At 43.6% G+C, this 20251-nt stretch overlaps 1 protein-coding gene across 3 annotated transcripts in view; it reads right to left on the bottom strand.

Annotated features, from left to right (window-relative positions):
• The window catches only part of KIF13A (kinesin family member 13A), a 207417-nt gene that overhangs the window by 163583 nt on the left and 23583 nt on the right, over positions 1-20251 (bottom strand). The gene's annotated exons all lie outside the window — the stretch shown is intronic.

The raw sequence follows: 20251 nt of genomic DNA, 5'->3' as shown, positions 1-20251 counted from the left end.
CCAGATTCTAAAAGAAAAAAATTGTCAGTCCAGAATGACATATCCAGCAAAGTTTTCCTTTGGCTTTGAAAATGAATTAAAATGCTTCCACAGAATAGAAAAATCGAAAGAATATGCCTCTTCCAAACCTGCCCTACAAACGATACTTCAAGATGTTCTCTTGACAGAGTAAAGGAATAGCACCAAACAAAACCAAAGGCAAATGTGAAGAACATCCCAGTAAAATAACCACAGAAGACAAACTCAATGAACAACCAGTTGCTAAAATTACCAACCATTCGTATTAACCCTGAATATAAATGGCTTAAACTCATCAATCAAATGTCACAAATTAGTAGACTGGATTAGAAAACAAAACCCATCTATTTGTTGCCTACAGGAGACATATCTCACCAACAAAGATCAGTGAAAGCTGTATCTCATGGGTTTTGATTTTTTTGTTAGTTTCACCCCTTCAAAAACTCTTTGTCCTTAAATTCTTCCCTGGCTCATAGATCATACAGTTGCATCATTTTCTTCAAGAAGGCTCTAGATTTCCTCTTTCATTTCTTCAGCGACACATTAGTCATTCAGTAGCATATTATTTAACTTCATGGCATTTTTTAATTCTTTTTTTTTCTTCCTGTTGTTGACTTTGTTTTGTGGCTTTTCATTTAAGGGGATATACATAACTGTGTAATGGAGACTATATCGAGCAGCATATAACTTATCTTCATGGCACTGTAAATTTCTATTTTTTCTTCCTGTTGTTCATTTTTTCTGTGGCTTTTTATTTTTAAGGGGATGTATACTAACCATGTAATGAAGACTATCATATCCAGATATGAGGATATAATGCAGTATGCGTCTCTACTTCCAGATCAAAGATGGACTCCCACTGAAACTGTTCACTATATCTTGACAATAGGAAGCTGGACTCTCTGCCATTGTCCATGCCCGCAATCATGGACATATGACTTTTTATGAAGAACTAAACTATAGTAATAATAGAGGGGAACTCAGTAGAGGAGCGAGAGGTCTTGGAGAGGAAGGTGGGAAATCCCAGGACCTACTGAATTGTATCATAAAATGACAATAATTTAAAGAAAGAAAAAAAAAGAAAATTAAGGAAACTATACAAACATTAGGATAGTATTTTCATTCACAGGAGCATTGGAAAGGAACAGATTTCAGAAGTCATGACAGACCCAAAAGCACAAGCCAGCTGCTAATACACAGTACTTACATTTTTTCTGAACTGTTTAAACCAAGCATTTAAGTTACACACTCCTTTCATGCAATGTTCCAAATTTTAAAATATAAAGGAAATTAAAACACTACCGTTTCAGAGATCAATGTAAGAATAAGTTTGCCTTAGCAAAAGTAGAGAACAAATAATTACTAAGACTAGCTTCTTTGTTCATTTGAAGTTGGTAAAACTTCTTTCCTTCTATAGCTTTTTTTTTTTTTTAAATCCAGTAATCTCAAGAAACACAAACTTAGAAATTAAGGGCTATTCAGAATACATTCAGAAAGCTCAAACATAAACTGAAAATGATCAAATGTCTAAAATGAGTAAGTTTTCTATTATTGCAATTTTTGCATTTTCCAAAAATTAAAAAGAAAAACCAGAACTCTTGCAAAGGAGAGACCAAGAACTTAGCATAGGTAATATCAGCTGACAATGAGAACAAATTTTTTATGCCTATGGTAACTTACATTTTCCTGCTCTAGTCACTTCTCAAAAAGGTTTATTTTTATTTGAAAAGCACATTTTACAGAGGAAAGGAGAGACAAAGATAGAGAGCTCTTCCATCCACTGATTCAATCCCCAATTGGTCACAACAGCTGGAACTGAGCCGATCCCAAGACAGAAACCAGCAGCTTCTTCCTAGTTTCCCACCTGAGTGCAGGGGCCCACAGCCATTCTCTGCTGCTTTCTTAGGTCACAAGCAGAGAGCTGGACTGGAAGTGGAGCTGCTGGGACACCAAAGCAACACCCACACGGAATGCTGGCTTTGCAGGTAGAGGATTAGTTCGCTAAGCCACCATATTGGGTTTTACTCTATTCTTTTTTTTTTTTTAATTGCAATGAAATTACATAGGTGGTTTTTGGCACCTTCTGAACTAAGAAGTGCTAAAACAAAGCATACTGGACCATGGGAGACAGCTTGACCTGCAGGATGCTCATTAAGGTGTCCTGGGCCAAGTAAGACAACATTGAGGAGTCAAATGGTTTCATATAGCAACAAAAGTAGTAGTGCTTTAGGTAGGACACTATAGATCCACAAGTTTCTAATTTAAAAGAGCACTGTTTTCAATGCAGAATAACAAATGCCAAGAGTCAAAGGTTCCCTGACTTCAGAGGGAAGAAATAAGTTGCCTTTCTTGATATTTTCTATTGTGCAATACGTTAGCTGCATTAATACTGAAGAGAAACATTTCAGTTCCCAAGCCTGACATGCTAATGGTCACAAATCTTTACCCCTTTTATTGTACAGAAGGGCTATGAAACAGCAGGCGAATATAAAGCAAAATCCACACTCCAGTAAACACTGTTCAGCTGAAGACAAACAGCCTTTGGCTCTCTTTACAACATTACATCCAACATGAATGCACAAGTCAAACGACGTACAGTACACAACGTGACCCTAGGGAAAATCAGCGAGAGGGGAATATATGTCATTCCAACGGGAGAGGCTGCAGCTGGCCCACCCCATCCATTACCGCTCCTTACAGATTTGAATTAACCTGCTCTGGGTCAAAAAGGTACTTTGAATAGAAAAACTTACTGTGCCTTCATTTGTCATAAGTATAAATCTTTGGGGAAAAAAGTCAGTAGAGTGTACTACAGCTCGCTGATAAGTTAATTACTAGTGAAACAGGGCAGGAGACCAATGGCTTTGGGGGGAAGGCTCTGTTAAATATTTATTAGGGCACACACCAAGTCCTTCCTGCTATGAATCAAAGCCTCTCACAGTAACGCTTTAACTCCGGCTACTGAAAGGTAACAGTTGCAACTCATCTACTTCAGTACTTCATGCTAATCTAAACAATGGTGACAGTTTAGAGTCCTTGACTTAGCTGGGGTCTCTAAATATATTCTGTTGTTAGCGTGGGACAAAGGAAAGAGGTAGGGATGGGAAAAGAAAAACCATGCTTCAAAAACAACCAAATACATTCAACATCAGTGTGCTTAAATTCCTCCAGTTGTAGAAGCCTTTGAAATCTTGACACAGATAGAATCCTCATCCTTGGAAAGTGCAGAGGTGTGCACAAGAACATCATTATATCTAATTCCTGGGGGTTCACTTGCCCCAGTGTAAAATGCCTACACCACACAAACTGTTGATATGGCACATAAAGTTAAGAAAAAAAGGTGCACCAACTCAAACTTCTATCCCTAAAGAATGACAAGTTAACACGGCAGTTATGAGGTGACAAATACACTAGTGGTTGTCTGTATCAAACTTTTACACTCATAAAACTCAATGATGAAACTAAAACTAACCTAATCAAAGACTTGCACCAAGACAATTACTAATTACAGCCAATTTACTGGGCACTCACCAAGCAAGGGTCTGTTGAAAACAAAAACTACTGACCCAAATAGTTTTCCTAGAATACAGTCTGTAGCATACTGCTCTGATTGTTAATCCTTACTCTTTGGTAAATCCTTGTTCAAATGTAAATTACATCTGGCAGAATTTCAGAGCATGAGGCATCTGATCTTTTCTGTTGATGTCTGCAAATAAAAAATGCTCTTCTTCCTCACAAGTAAGTATAAAAGAGAGCTGAGAGCAAGCTGATTCCGGTCCAGAACTCTGGAGAAATCGCACAAATCTGAGAGCAAACTTTCCACCTGGTAGGAAGGACAGAGGATTAAAAATACAATGATCTAATCGCCCTTGGTGCTACCCACTCGTTTTCAGCGGATGACCAGGTAGAGCACTCTTGGGATGGATGTCTCTGGTGCTACCCACTCGTTTTCAGTGGATGACCAGGTAGAGCACTCTTGGGAGGGATGTCTCTGGTGCTACCCACTCGTTTTCAGTGGATGACCAGGTAGAGCACTCTTGGGAGGGATGTCTCTGGTTTACCTTCTCACACTCTCTAGAACCAACATGACGGAACACGCACACACTGCCTTTCTTGTACCCTATTTGCTGCATGAGTGTCCCCACACAAGTTTAACAAAAGCATCGTTTCCAACAGCTGAGTATCTGACAAAATTACAAAGTGATCACTATATTTCCATTTGAGGAATTTACCTGTATTTGCTTAATAGTTCTCAAAGACACTTTTAATTACGCCTTTAAAAATTTAAATGACATCTCCCCAAATCTACCAACACCTCATCCGCCCTCCCCCAGCTCACCAGGTATAGCCAACTGCCTTGGTTGCTTCGTACCTAGGCAAATGTTACACTGTTGAGAGAAAAGCAGCCAATAGCTGGCAGGCAGTCTGGGCCTGGTTGATGCCAAATTTGTGTTAATTATACCAGTGTGCCAACACAGTTGCCTACTTTAATTTACTTTTTTAACCATGTATGGGGAATGCAGGGAATGCTGGGGGGTTGGGACAGGCCACAATGACCCCCGGCCATGGAGAAGGGAGTCTGAGGACTTACTGGAGGCATGTGTAACAGTGTAGGTGATGAGTTGAACTTGAATTCACACTGGCCAAGCTCCACAACATGTTCTTGGGCTTGTGTATGCACAAAGGTGGACTCGGCCAGCCAAGACATCTTGGAAACATTTTCTCAACCCTGCTGCAATGAAACCAATCACATCACAAGGTTATCAAAACCTACTCAAGTAACAACTTCAGAATACTCTTTCCCCCCATAAGGGTCTCTGAGATGTCATCAAATGACTGCCTCCCATCCCCGGAACACTGCCATAGTTTGACAGCAAGGAGTGATCCACTTCCCTTCTCTCCTTGTGGACACAGGAGAAAAAAAAAATTGAAACACTTATTTCACCCACTGTCCTCCATGCCTTGACCCTAATAGGAGACCCGTATGAACATCCTTCTCAACTGTGTACACAATATTAACAAATCAAATGATCCTTGATCCGTGTGTCCATTTTTGTGCTCTGTATCACTTCTCATGTTGTGATGCTCCAGCCTTGTTTTTGCTACTGAAGATGTTTTAGCCGTTTGGTCTCTTGTGTCTTCATATGAGTTTTAGGACCATTTTTTCCTATATCTGAGAAAAATGTTGGCATTTTGATTACAATCACAGTGAATCTGCGAATGCTTTCGGCAGTATGGAAATTTTGATATTAATTCTATCAACTCATGAACACAGAGGGTGTTCCCATTTTTTGGTGTCTTCTTCTATTTCTCTAATATTTTGTAATATTCATTGTAGAGTCCATTTACTTCCTTGGTTAAATTTACTCCAAGATGTTTAAATTTGTGTAGCTTTAGGGCCTGGCGCAGTAGCCTAGCAGCTAAAGTCCTTGCCTTGCATGTGCCAGGATCCCATACGGGTGCTGGTTCATATCCTGGTGGCCCCACTTTCCGTGCAGATCCCTGCCTGCAGCCTGGGAAAGCAGTAGGGGATGGTCCAAAGCCTTGGGACCTGTACCGGCGCAAAAGATCCGGAAAAAGCTCGTGGCTTCAAATCAACTCATCTCTGGCCATTGCAGCCACTTGGGGAGTGAACCAGCAGATGGAAGAGCCTCCTCTCTGTAACTCCTCCTCTCTGTATATAAAATAAAAATAAATAAATCTTTAAAAATAAATACATTTGTATAGCTTTTGTGAATGGGGCTGATATTTCAAGTTCTTTCTCAGCCACGAAATATTGTATAAAAAGGCTATTGAGGGCCCGGCAGCGTGGCCTAGCGGCCAAAGTCCTCGCCTTGAAAGCCCCGGGATCCCATATGGGCGCCGGTTCTAATCCCAGCAGCTCCACTTCCCATCCAGCTCCCTGCTTGTGGCCTGGGAAAGCAATTGAGGACGGCCCAAAGCTTTGGGACCCTGCACCCGCGTAGGAGACCTGGAAGAGGTTCCAGGTTCCTGGCTTTGGATCGGCGCGCGTACCGGCCTGTTGCGGCTCACTTGGGGAGTGAATCATCGGACAGAAGATCTTCCTCTCTGTATCTCCTCCTCTGTGTATATCTGGCTGTAATAAAAATGAATAAATCTTTAAAAAAAAAAAGGCTATTGATTCTTGTGTGTTGATTTTATATCCTGCAAACTCTCTGATGAGTTTCAATAGTCTCTTAGCCTTTTTGCTCCCCTATTTATTGGATCATATCAACTGTAAACAGATAATTTGACTTCTTCCTTTGCCATTTACATCCTTTTGATTTCTTTTTGTTGCCTAATGACCCTGGCTAAAACTGCCAGATCTATCCTGAATAGTAATGGTGAGAACGGGCATCTTCGTCTAGGTCCAGATCTTGGTGAAAATGCTCCCAGTTCTCTCCCATTCAATATGATGGTGGCTGTGGATTTATCATATATTGCTTTATCATTTCCAGTTATTCATAAAATACATTCACAATATAATAAATATGCTTGTAAAATATAGTCACCACATTGTGCCTCAGAATACTAGAATTTACTCTGTTCGTCAAAATGTGGAAAATAAACTTTACAATGAACTACAGAATATACCTGAAAAAAGTACCATTTGAAAGACCGCATGTTTTCTCACAAAAGGAATCCTCTTCAAATCACCAGCACCAACTCCGAAACAGAACATGTAGAGTGCCACAAAAGATTCAATGGCACTCGGTGGTGGGTCTCAGGATGGGGCATCTCATGCCTGGATCCCACACACCAGTCACCACGTGCACGTGGTGAGCTGTCCCCGGGCCTGCCTAGGTTCCGGGGCTGCTTCCTTCAGGGTGAATACACCGAGCGGGGGAGGTCTCTGTGACTGCGCAGGTCCGGGGCCCAACCACCGCCCTCATTGGTGGTGAATGGGATTGGGGAGGGGTGCGACCTTGGGCCTGGGAGTTTAAACTTCCAGCCAGCTGGGAGGCTGCTGGTGAGTCTCAGGACCGGTGTCTCATGCCTGGATCCCAGACGCCAGCCACCACGTGCATGTGGTGACCTGTCCCCAGACGGCCAGTGCGCCATTTGGTGCTAGGCTCCACCTGCTGGCCTCCCGGCTGGGCAGCTCTAAAATTTTAGTTATTTGAATCGCTGCTTAGGTAGCTCCAGGTTAAACCCACTGGGCTTCTAGGAAGTGAATCAATCATAAAGATTCCCAAGGACAGTAACTCTTCCTTTGAAAAACTTGTAATCACTGAACAATGCTAACCACCAAATACCAGTCCATGCAAAAGCTATGGCTCGGGGCTTGTCCAGCAGAATCATATCCTGTTATCTGACATGAAGATGGATCAGGAGAAGGGTCACATTAAGCATGGCCATAACATTAACTAACACTCGAGAACCATATCCGGGAGTAGATTCTGTGAGGGTTGTGTGGGCCAAACACTGGAAATTCTAGCCCCACTGGTGAGCTCGAGGGTTGGGGTGGTGATGGACTAAGCTAGGTGTGACCAAGGAGCCTGCCATCAATCACAGATAAAGGAACCCACAACAGTCTGGACTGATCAAGGCAGCAGCACCCAAATGTGCATCCTGAATAGAGTGTGGGGTGGGCTGGGCTGCAACGTTTACCAGCTCTTACAAGGCCAAATGGGAGGCCAGACTACGCCAGGTGCTGGCCTAAACCCAACTGCATGTATGAGAACTGGGTCTGGGAGTGGACTAAGTGGAGGAACTTGGGAAACTCCCTTGGCGAGTCATAGCTACCACTGGTGAACATTTGGTCCAGACCTGGGGATCGGACAAGCTGGGCAAAGTAGCTCCAACAGCTGGGTAATGTGTCAATTGGTAATGGAACAGGGTGGACCAGACAGGACTGAGCAAACCTTAGCCCACAAGCGAAACTAGAAGCCGGGATGGAGCACAGGTCATGCCGAGCTAGGCTGTTACACCTACTGGTCTGCATGAGCCAGGAACGCTAAGCCACAAAGTCTAAGGCAGAGGTCAGGACAGGTGAGGGGCTCAGCCAAGCTGAGCCAGAGCAACAACTGGCAGGCATGTGATCTACGACTGGGAACAGGCCCAGTTGGGGAGCTAAGGGGACAACCCTAGCTGGGTTGAGGTTCCCACCACGGGACACATGGCCTGGAATGGGGGCTGCGTTCTGATCAGGAAATGGTTGTAGTCTCCCTTGGCACAAGTGTGGAATGGGATTGGATGCACCGAGCCAGGTCAGACTCCAACACCCTCTGGTGTCCTGGAGGACCAGGGTAGATGTGGGATGGACTAGGCTAGGTCTCAACCCCTACTGAGCCATGCGTGAGCCATATGTGGGTATGGACGAGACATGGCTGGGCTGAAACATCCAACAGCAAGGACCAGTTTGGGTTGAAGGCCAGTCAGGAAAAGCCACTGTTCCTGCTACGACAGGAGATGAACTGAGTAGGGCTGGCTCATGGACCCACTGGTATGCGCAAAATCTGGCACTTGGAGGGGTTCTAATAGAGGAGCCTGGGCAACTCCTCTGGCAGGACACAGACCTGGCAGGTAAGCACAAGAAACATGGAAGGAAACAGCCCAGAAGAGGTCATGGAAAGCTTCCCACTGGCATACATTTGGCATGGGTCAGGGGAAGACCAGGCTCATCCACTGGCAAATCCGAGCACCAGAACAGTGTGGGTCAAGCCAGGTTCGGTCGTGACAAAAGCTGTACACAACACGGAATGCCAAGGTGAGGTTGCCTGTACCGGATGTGACTGCAGCGCCCAACCAGCACATGTGAGAACCAGAAAGGGAGGGGGCGGAGCCGGCAGGGGAATATGGGGTGGTTCCTTTGCTGGACAGCTACTCCCACTGTACAGCATGAGCTGGGATGGGGCAGACCAGACTGGGCAGGGCTACAACACCTGTGTGCCTCATGTGGACTAGATCAGGGAAAAGCCAGGCTAGGCGGATTATTCCTACTGGTGCAAACAAAATTAGAGTGGGTGAGGTTTGTTTGGGCTTAGCCACAGCATCAGCTGGCAGAAGCTGGCACTGGGGTCTAATTCTGTCAAGTCAAACCACAGAACCACCCGAAGAGTGCATAATCCGGGAGTACGAGAGGCCTGGGAGGGAAATAGTGGGCTCCTCCCTCTTGGGTTGCCACTTCCACAGGAGGGCAGGAAAACTAGGACAGGGGCTAGGGTGGCTAGACAGATAGCCAACAGCATCTGTGTGGGCTGGATAGTGGAGCTGGTTGGATGGAACTAAGCTTTAATACCCATTGGCATGTATGAGAGCCAAATGGGATGTGGGACAGACTGGACTACTGCTACACATACTGCCAAACCAGGGTAGGGGGCGAGCCTGCTAGGGGTTATTGTGGGTCGCTCCAACTAGGCTGCAGCTCCCACTGGTTTATGTGAAAGCCAAGTATGTGCTGGGCAGAACCAGGCTGGACTGCAACACCCATTGGTTCCAGTGGAAGTCAGGGCTGAAAACAACCAATCCAGCGCTCGTAACCACCAGCTGACTAGGGCAATGGACTGTGCCGGGCCCTGTACTTGCTAGTACATACAAGAATCTGGTCTGAGAACACCTCAGACAAAGTTTCTTTGGAGATCACCCCAGGACAACTACTTCCATTGGAAAGTGTGGGTCGGGATGGGGGCAGATCAGAATAGGCAGGGCTGTTACACCTGTGGGCCTCATGTGGGCTAGATAAGGGAAGGGCCACAGTGGGCTGACTGTTCCGACTGGTGCAAGCAAAAACTAGAGTGGGTGAGGGTTGGTTGGGCTAGCCGCAGTACTAGCTGGCAGAGGCTGGCACTTGGAGCTAATGCTGTCAAGTCTAATGCCAGACCTACCTGGAGAGTGCATAATCTGGGAGTGAGTGTGGTCTAGAAGGGAAATAGTGGGCACCTCCTTCGGGGCTACCACTCTCATTGGACAGCACGAACACCAGGACAGGGGCAGGGGTGGCTGGACAGAAGGGCACCCGCCAGTAGGTGTGTGGGCTGGATAGTAGGTTGGTTGGGTTGAGCTGGGCTTCAATGCCCATCGACACGTGCGAGAGATAAACAGGATGTGGGACAGACTTGACAAGCCTGCGGTGTGTACTGGCAACCATGGGAACCAAGGTAGGGGGCAGAACTGGTGGGGGTTATGGGAGGTTGCCCCAACTAGGCTGCAGCTCCAACCGGTTTGCGTGAGGACCAAGTATGAAGTGGGCAGGATCGAACTGGACTACAACACCTGTTGGTTCACGAGGAAGATAGGGCTGGAAACAGAACGAACCCAATAATCCCAACGACCAGCATGAGCATAAGCTGATTGGTGTGACGGATGGTGTCAGACTCTGTACTAGCAAACTCGCGCAAGAATCAGGCCTGGGATCATCTCAGACAAAGTTTCTTTGGAGATCCCTCCAAATGAACTGCTGATCTTAGAACCCCAACCATGAAGAGACCGTCAGCCAGTGGATTCTGAATAGGGTTCATTGCAATTGGAACTGAGATATTGGCAGCAATCCAGAACTGATGAACTATCAAAACTGTATGAGCAGGACCCTCAGAGCGCGCATCCCGTTGGGGATCTGGGATGGGTGGGAGGTTGGGTGGGGCTTTTCCGTTTGTTTTTTTCCCTGACCCCAGATACAGGGTAAAATGATATTGCTGTGGAAACAATGGTATTACCCACTTTCACCCTATAGCCCTTGACACTTTGTTCCCTAATAAACTAAGTAAGATTAAAAAAAAAAAAAAAGGCAACTAAAAACTGAAAAAAAAGAAATGCTGGACTCAAAACCCTAACCAAGAAAAGACAGAAGACAGAACAGGTCAATCAACCATCTCAGCTATATGTTGGCAGCGAAATACGGGGCAAACGGAGACTCTATGATAGACTATGTCAATCAGTGGATTCTTCAAAGACCTCATCGTGCTTGGAGTGGCAAGATTGGCAGCGATTCATAACTGGTGAACTATCAAAACCACTTGAGCAAGAACCTCGGAGCATGCCCTACATCCGGGACCTGGGGAGGGTGGGAAATTGGGTGGGCCTTCTCCCTTAATACCCCCCTTTAAACTTGAAGGAAACAATATGGAAATAATAGTCTTACCCACTTTCGTTCCTATAGCCCTTGAACCTTTTTTACGCTAATTGACTATGTAAAGAATGTCAAAAATATAATAAAAAAAAAAGATTAAAAAAGAATTCAATGGCACTCGATTTCTGTCACTGTCCTGCTACCACAGTAACCACTGTCTTGAGTTCTAAGCACACGAATACTTTTCACCTTCAGCTTCACAAAGCTGAAATTATATAGTGTGTATTTTTTGGGATTCCTTGTTTAACTCTACTATTTATTTGTGAGTCAATATGTTTTTAAAGAAAACAATAATTGCTTCCAAGAAATGCCATCAGATAGATCCAGTTTATCCCTCTATGGTAAAAACTGTGTCACTGGTATGCACTGTGGCATAGAACATTAAGCCACCTCTCTCACCTCCAGCATATTTTATCAGATTGCCAGCTGCCTCATTTCCAACACACTGTCCTGCGAATGCACCAAGGAAGCAGAGGACAGTCCAAGTGCTGAGAGCTGCCATCTATGTGGGAGACACACAGGGGGTTCCTGGCTCTTGGCTTCAGCCTGGCTCAGCCTTAACTGCTGCAGGCATCTGGGAAGTCAAGAAGCAAATAAAAGACCTCTTTGTCTCTATATGTCTGTCTCTCTGTGTCACCATAGCTTTTGAACAAATAAATCTTCAAAAACAGTTTAAGTGAAATGTTAAAAAAAAAAAAAAAGAAAAATCCTTAAAGATATATTAGAAATACCCCTTAACTAATGGATCTAAAAATGTTTTTAATTACTTAAGGATTCTGAATTTTTTCTTAATATTAAATATCTTTTTCTGAAGATTTATTTTAAAGGCAGAGTTACAGAGAAAGTGACAGACTCATCTTTCATCCACTGATTCATTCCCTAAACAGCACGGAGTGGGCCAGACTGAAGCCACAAGGCTGGAACTCTAGCCGGGTCTCCCATTTGAGTGGCTGGGCTTCAAGCACTGGTGCCATCTTCTGCTTCTTTCCCAGCAACATTAGCAGGGGAAGCAGAGCAGCCAGGACTCAAACCGCTGCCCAGATGGGATGCACATCTCATAGTCAGTGGCTCTTCACACCTCAACACCAGCCCTTAGTTTTAAGTTACAGGAGTAGAAAATTACCAGGAGTTAGGAGTTTCATTTTGGTCTCCCACATAGGCAGCAGAGACCCCAAGCACTTAGGCAATCTTCTCCTGCTTTCCCAGGAGCATCTGCAGGAAGCTGGACTGGAAGTGGAGCATCCAGAACAGGAACCAATGTTCATATAGTGTGTCAGCATCACAGGTGGCAGCTTAGCCCACTGTACCACAATGCCTGCCTCTCTTGGTTTCTAACTTGTTCCAAAGGCAGAGAGAGAAAGAGAGACAGAAACAGCAAGGAAACAGGCATGAAGAGAGCCTCCTTCTTGGAACTCACTCCCCCAGATGATCACATGGTCAGGAATGGGCTGGGCTAAAGCCTTGAGCAGGGAGCACAACCCACACTTCAACATGAAAGGGAAAGTCACAGTTAATCACCTGCTTCTTCCTAGGTCTGTACTGGCAGGACGCTGCAATCAGAAGATAGAGTCAGAAACTAAATCTAGATACTTCAATTTAGCATATGACTGCCTCAATCAACATTTTACTTCCTAGCCAAACACCTGCTCACTGGAGCCTCAATTTCTTAGAAATATTTTTTCGCAAATTTTTTAACCTTTCAAAGACATCTTAATGTACATTTTCTAGAAAAATAAGCTGGCAATTTGTTAAAATATCAGTGTGAATATTTTTACTAGGTTTTCCACTTGAAATAATTTACATTGACCTTAACTGGTTGAGAAGGTAAAGATGATATATAATTGATAGTATCGACGTTTACTGGAAAAATGAGAAATAACCTCAATGTCCATCAATCGAGGACTGAGCAACTAAATTACCAATCATCCACTTAATGAAATACAACACAGTAGCTAACCAGCGCATACGAAGTCACACTGATCGAAGACATGATTCTGTTAAGTTAGATTATAGCTCACAGAGATGGTCATTTTAATGTAAAATTATGTGCATATACCCTGAATACATACTCATTTCTTCATTTTTAAAAAAGTTTTATTTCCTTATGTATTTGAAGGTGAAAAACGTATAGGATCTTACTTACATAACTGTAGGGCAGAGAAGGCAAGGGAAAGACAGACAGATCTCCATCTAATGGTTCACTCCAGGACTGGGCCAGCCCGAAGCCAGGAGCCACAAACTCCACCAAGGAGTTTTAACTAGTGGCAGGGACCCAGGGACCTGCACCTTCTTTCACCCATTTTTCCAGGCACATTACCAGGAAGCTGCACTGGAAGTGAAGAAGCCAGGACTTGAACCTAAACTCCGTTACAGGATACCAGCATCCAAATGGTGGCTTAAGCTACTGTGCCACAACCCTCACGCCTTTCTTTCTCTTTTTTTAGAGGATACACCTCAAACTTTTAAAGATGGTCATTTTTAGGAGGCTTTTTGTTGAATTATTTCATATTTATTCTTTCAGCAAGAGAGAAAAAAATCTTTAAATGCTTTGTGTAATAGCTTATCTCTATTTCTGCAAGTCTTGAGAAACTAAAATAATCAGATAAGCATTTCTAAACAGGTAAACTCACATGGTTCAAGAACTATGTGACATTGCATAGTAGGTTAAGCCTCTGCCTGGGGCACTCACATGGGTCCCTCTTCACGTCCAGGCTGCTCCACTTCTAATCCAGCTCCCTACTAATAGTCTGAGAAAGCAGTGAAGGATCGCCCAAGTCCTTCGGCCCCTGCACCTACACGAGAAACCTGGAAGAGGCTCCTGGCTCTTGGTTTCATGTCAGTTCATCTCCAGCTGTTCGGCCATTTAGAGAGTGGAAGAGCAAACGGAATAGCTTTCCTTCTCTCTCCATAAAGTGGCCTTTCAAACAAAGATAAAACTAAATCTTAAAAAAAAAAAGAAGAAGAACTACATCTTCCCTTTGTTTTAGGGGAGACTAAAAACTTCAGTTATTTAACAAAATGGCTAAGTGTGTGAGCAGTGCTACTATCTACATGTAATATTCAGTGTAATTGAAAATCACAATATTAGGCTAATTGGGAAAAACTCTTTGGGGCAAGCTTTTGGAACTGATGTTAGATCATCACTTGTGACACCAATATCCATATTGGAGGACCTGGATTTGAGTCCAATTCCACCATTAGTTCCAGTTTCCTGCTAATACACACGCTGGAAGGCAGTAGCTCTTGGCTCAAGCATTTGGGCCCCGCCATCCAGGTGAGGAATGCAGACTGAGCACCGATTCCTGGCTTCTCTCTGCCCTTCACATAAACGGCCTAATTAAAAAATAAAGAAAATTAAAAACAGTTTTTATACTAATCACCTTCATAGTCTTATCAATTCTTTATACAACAGAGGAGACATCCGCACAGCAAGTAATAGTATATGAATTCTACGGACAAAGTTACATTTGCTAAGGCATGTCATTCCATAAGGATTTTTACATTACTGTTTCAGCTTAGAATCACTGAATACGGAAGCTGAAAGTTTTCGTAGGATGTGATTGGATCCAACTGCCTCAATTTACAAACCGGAATCGGCTTCCACAGCTGTGAAAGTTGACCACGCAGTATTTCCTAATTAGTGGCCAAGCCAAGGCCAGGACTAGACAACGGGGTGTCTGTGTGCTTCTGTGTCGCCATTAGAAACAACAGGAGAATCTATTTTAGCAGCTCATTTTATAGCCACTCTTTCAGGTCTGAAACCCTCAGGCTGAATAACCAATAAAGTAAATTTGCATGTAAATTTTTCTCCCTATACCAAATGAATATTTGACCAAACAAATGACATATATAGTAATTGAAGTCCTCCCTATAAATTCTACGGATATACTTGAAAAAGTGCATTTCTTGAGAACACACTGTAAAGCACACATTATAATGTATGTGCTATAAAAATTAGCCAATTTGTGTTATTTCAGTGTACCAATGGAATGAATCATGACTTGCCTATATGGATAACAGATGAAAACAAAGCTATGGTTTCTTAAACCAAGGAACTATAAACCAACAATTCCTTATGACTTCTTGCAAAGTCTCGGGATGTGGCTGCACAAGTTCAATTAAGTTTGTTTCCTTGCATTAAGCTATTCAATTAATTTACACCAATCTGATATTTTGACTTCTCCATTACTACTCACACACCTGCAAATTTATAGCACGTCCATCACTGTCTTTTATAATGAAGAATGCCACTTGTATGACTGATATGCTCATATACATGTTTGCCAGGAAAAAAAAAAGTCTTTACTTTCTGGTTCCTAAGTGCCATAAAAAAAAGAAACAAAACAATGCTTAAATCTTACAGCCCAGCAATTTGGGGGTGGAGAGTAAGCAAAGCAAGCTGACTTGGGTTCATGGAGAAAGCAGAATCATCCTCAATAACACCCAATGAGGACACTGGTGCAAAGACAAGCTAGGTAACTTGCTGAGAGTCAAGGACTGATGCATGGCAAAGCTGGGATTTAAACTGAGTGTGCTGCCAGAGCAGCTCACGACTTTAAAGAATGCTCAATGTTAAAAACTTTATATTTAAAAATAGGTCTGTTGGGGACCCAGAGCAGTAGCCTAGTAGCTAAAGTCCTCCCCTTGCACGTGCCAGGATCCCATATGGGAGCTGGTTCTAGTCCCAGCTGTCACACTTCCCATCCAGCTCCCCGCTTGTGGCCTGGGAAAGCAGTTGAGGACGGCCCAAAGCCTTGGGACCCTGCACCCACGTGGGAGACCTGGAAGAAGCTCCTGGTTCCTGACTTCGGATCAGCTCAGTTTCCACCGCTGTGGTCAGTTGAGGCATACACAGAAGATCTTTCTGTCTCTCCTTCTCTCTATAAAATCTGCCTTTTCAATAAAACTAAGTAAATCTTTAAAAAAAAAAAAAAACCAGGGGGTCTGCTGAAGTGGGTTTTGAGCTTAGCAGTGAAGAAGCCCATGTCCCACATTGGAATAGTTAGGTTCCATTCTGGCTCTGGCTCCCAACTCCAGCTTCCTGCCTGTGTAGACCCTGGAAGGCAGCCATGAAGGCTCAAGCAGCTGTATTGCTGTCGCCCATATAGGACACCTAGACTGACTTCCCAGTCTGGCTTCAGCCTAACCCAGTACAGACATATAGGGTGAAAGGCAGCAGATGGGAGCAATCTCTCACTTTCTCTCTCTTTCCCCACCTACTCCTGTAGAATCTATTGCAGAGGTCCAGAAAAATCCAGCATATGCACACCTCTACAAAGACTACAGTCATGCAACTGACTGTACTTACTTGTGGCCCTCCTTTTCAAACTGATTAGTGAAACCTTGCCTGTCATCTACTTTGTGCCTAGCCCTGTGAGAGGCCAAGATGAAAACATGAACTCTAAGATTTAATATGCAAGAAATTTATCATCTAGGGAGGCTGGTTATGTCTAAATAGCAAAGCAAGTCTCAGGTTTGTCATAATATTTAAAGACATGATGTATATGGAGTATCTAACAGAACTGCTTTGGTTTGTTCCCTTCGGGTTGTCACAAAGCTTAGTATCACAACTGCCTCACACATTTTTTTTTCCCCATAGAGCTTTACAACAGTCTAGGGCCTTGGGTTCCTCCAGGAAACATTCCCAGAAAACATTTTCAGTGTCTCTAAAAGCTGTTGTCAAGCTCTGCTATTGGAGCGGCGTTCTACTGATGTGACACAGAAATAGAAAGCTCTTCCTATAACAGACACCTGCTTCCACACACCATTAAGTTTTCATCTCCAGTTACAGTGACATCTCAAACACAATGAGGGACTTAACCAAAGGATAATCCCTACCCATTCTAATCAATTGTCATTTGTCCTCAGTAACGTTAATCACACCTACAATCTTTAGATGATCACTAAATCAACATAAACTCCCAAACAGACCCTGAAGAGACCTGCAAAAACCAACTAGAGGCAGCAGAGTTCTGAGTAGCTGCAATCGCGAGGCACGGGCCTATAAATATCCAAATACATACTTTGTGGCTTGTAACATTAGTTCACAGGCTATAAATAGCAAAAAACTACTCTCCCCAAATGTGGTACAGCTGTTACTTGAATTTCGAAAGGATAAGACTATGGCACTTGCTTTAAAAAAAAAAGGGGGGGCCCGACGGCGTGGCCTAGCAGCCAAAGTCCTCGCCTTGAAAGCCCCGGGATCCCATATGGGTGCCGGTTCTAATCCCGGCAGCTCCACTTCCCATCCAGCTCCCTGCTTGTGGCCTGGGAAAGCAGTTGAGGATGGCCCAATGCATTGGGACCCTGCACCCGCGTGGGAGACCCGGAAGAGGTTCCTGGTTCCTGGCTTTGGATCGGCGCACACCGGCCGTTGCGGCTCACTTGGGGAGTGAATCATCGGGCGGAAGATCTTCCTCTCTGTCTCTCCTCCTCTGTGTATATCTGGCTGTAATAAAATGAATAAATGTTAAAAAAAAAAAAAGACTATGGCACTTGGATGTGCTAACAGCAATTTTTACTACTAACTCTCCTAATATTTCAGATGGAACAATCTTATTCAATTCTTTCATCTTCATTCTGAATGAATAATGTGAAATTTTCAACTTATTCTCAGTGTATCATTCTTACACTTTTATTTATTTCATCTAATCCTGCCAAAGTTTGCCATTTAGCTGAAGACTAAACTGATTTTCATCTACTACTTATTTCCTTCAGTGTACAAAAAAAAAAAAATTTCTAAAAACTGATGGACAATGCTAATTGTGCCATTTATTTCTAAAAATAAAAGTTCTGTGAACCATACGCAGGTCATGATTTAAACAGCCATACACACCTTATTATTCATTTGGTATTTACATTCAGCCTCCGTGTGGGACACAGTGAGGCACAACCCTAGCAAGAAGCCTGCCTGGGAGGCTCAGCCACTCCCCCACAAGACCATGTATTTCATGTACAGCTGCAAATTGCTCATTATTAATTGCGCCACATTCCGTTTAGGCGCTGAAAGGCAAAAAAGAATTCCACGAAACATGCAGCTGCCACGAAAAGTAAAAATCTGGGAATACCAGATGTTTCTCCATCTGATCAAGAAGTAGAAAGCGGGAGGGGGAGGAGTGTATCCTTAGAAAAATAAACGGGCTTGAACTGGGAAGTGGGTGTCAACCAGCCTAAAGTAAGATGCTGCCTTCTCCTACCAGAGAAAGCAGGGCAGCATAGGTCATCTTCAATTACATTTACTAAACCACCACATTAACCCCCAAAATAAACACTGTCAGGGGCAACTAACAATTGGTTTCATCTTCTTTTTAAAAGCTCTCAGTTCCCACAGTCAACGTACTCAAAGGTGACTGATTTATGCATACATTTTGAATGACGTTTGTGGTCCCCTAACAGAAGGAGTCAAAAAGTACTGGGGCAGGTGCTTGGCTGGGGTAACAGTTAAAACAGCAGCAATCCATTTCACAGTATCTGGGGTTCATTCCCAGCTCTGGTTCTCAACTCCAGTTCCCTGCTAACATGTACCCTAAGAGGCAGCGACTAACAGTTCACGTAGTTGGGTCCTGCCACCCACAGGGAAGACCTGGATAGAGTTTATGTCCTGTCCCGGCTTCAGCCTGACCCGCCCCCATCACTGAGGGATTCAGAGAGTGAACCAGCAAACGGAGTTTAACATTTTCTTAATAATTTAAAATTTAAGTTGATATTATGGAAGAATCCTAAGAAAAGGGTATGAGTCAATGGGAAAAAAATTTATTTGGAAATTAAAAAAAAGAAAACATTCTTTAAGAGTAAGGACTCATAAAATAAATTTGGATTTTGCTTTGATGGGAAACGCTAGCAGATCAGCCTCTAGACACTGATGTTTGCTGACTGAACTCAAATGATGAATGAAAACTAAACAAGACAGGGGCAGCAGTGTGGCGGAGTATGTTAAGCAGGCACCTGCTACGCCAGCATCCTACACAGGTGCCGGTTCAAGTCCCATATGCTTCACTTCCAATCCAGCGCCCTATTAATGCACCTGGAAAGCAGCAAAGGCTGGTCCAAATCCTAGGGCCTCTGCAATGAGGGAGTTCTGGGAGAAGCTTCTGACTTCTGGCTTCAGCCTAGCCCAGCAAGGGCCACTGTGGCCATATGGGCAGAGGCAACCAGCAGATAAAAGACCTCTTTTTTTTCCCTTCTATTTTATTTTTAATTTTATGATACAGTTTCATAAGCCCTGGAATTTCCTTTACCCCCTCTTTAAATCCCTTCCCCCAAATGACTGCCCACATACTATTATAACAGCATAGTCCTTCATAAGCAGTCATAAGTCCATCATTCTGCTATTTAAGTGACATTGCAGGTACAGACAATGGCAGACCTCTTTCTGTCTCTCCCTTTCCCTATTTAACTCTGCATTTCAAATAAACAAAATAAATCTATCTGAAAAAAAAAAAGCTAACAACAGAACTCATCTTCAAAGCCAAGATGGCTGAACAACTCTTCCCACAACAATACTCGTTTCTACTCCATCCTAAATATCACTTATGATGTGATCAAACTGGCAGATAAACCTAAGTAACCACTGTAGAGTAATGAGCTCCAAGACAAACTGTCAGGATAGTATTACACCAATCAAGGCCAGCATACAGGTCAGCCCCTTCCAGTCTTTGGGGGTCATAGTAGGGTTTCATCTCTCAGACCGGTGTGAAATTTGTTTTAAGTTAACCCAAAGGGACCATATGTCTAAAATTGTTTGAGAAATGAAATACCTTTATTCTCAAACATCTCATGCTTCAAATGAATGAAATATATATATATGTGTGTGTGTGTACATATATATGGAATAGCATATCATTCCTCAAAGAGAGATTCCTAGGAGAACAAGGAAAAGTGAAGAACTGTGGTGTGCTTTGTTCATGATCTATTGGTGCATAAGAGGCAGCAAAGCAAAGCTGAAATTAACTTGGAAGAAGATTCAGGAACCTCATCACCAAGGAATTAATTCAGAGTGCAGTCATCCCTCAGGAACCAGGCGGGATGGATTCAGAGCCCCTGGCAGGTACCAAAGTGCTGGGTGATCAAGTCCCATGTTTAATCCGACACAGTATTCACACACACCTGATGCTCATCCTTCCACATACTTCAGATCATCTCTCGAGGCGTATAATACCTAACACA

The sequence above is a fragment of the Ochotona princeps genome, chromosome 1 (genome assembly GCF_030435755.1).
Source record: "Ochotona princeps isolate mOchPri1 chromosome 1, mOchPri1.hap1, whole genome shotgun sequence".
In the NCBI taxonomy this organism is placed as follows: domain Eukaryota; kingdom Metazoa; phylum Chordata; class Mammalia; order Lagomorpha; family Ochotonidae; genus Ochotona; species Ochotona princeps.
Note: the sequence above shows the minus strand (reverse complement) of the source record. Positions and strands in the feature narration are given on the sequence as shown.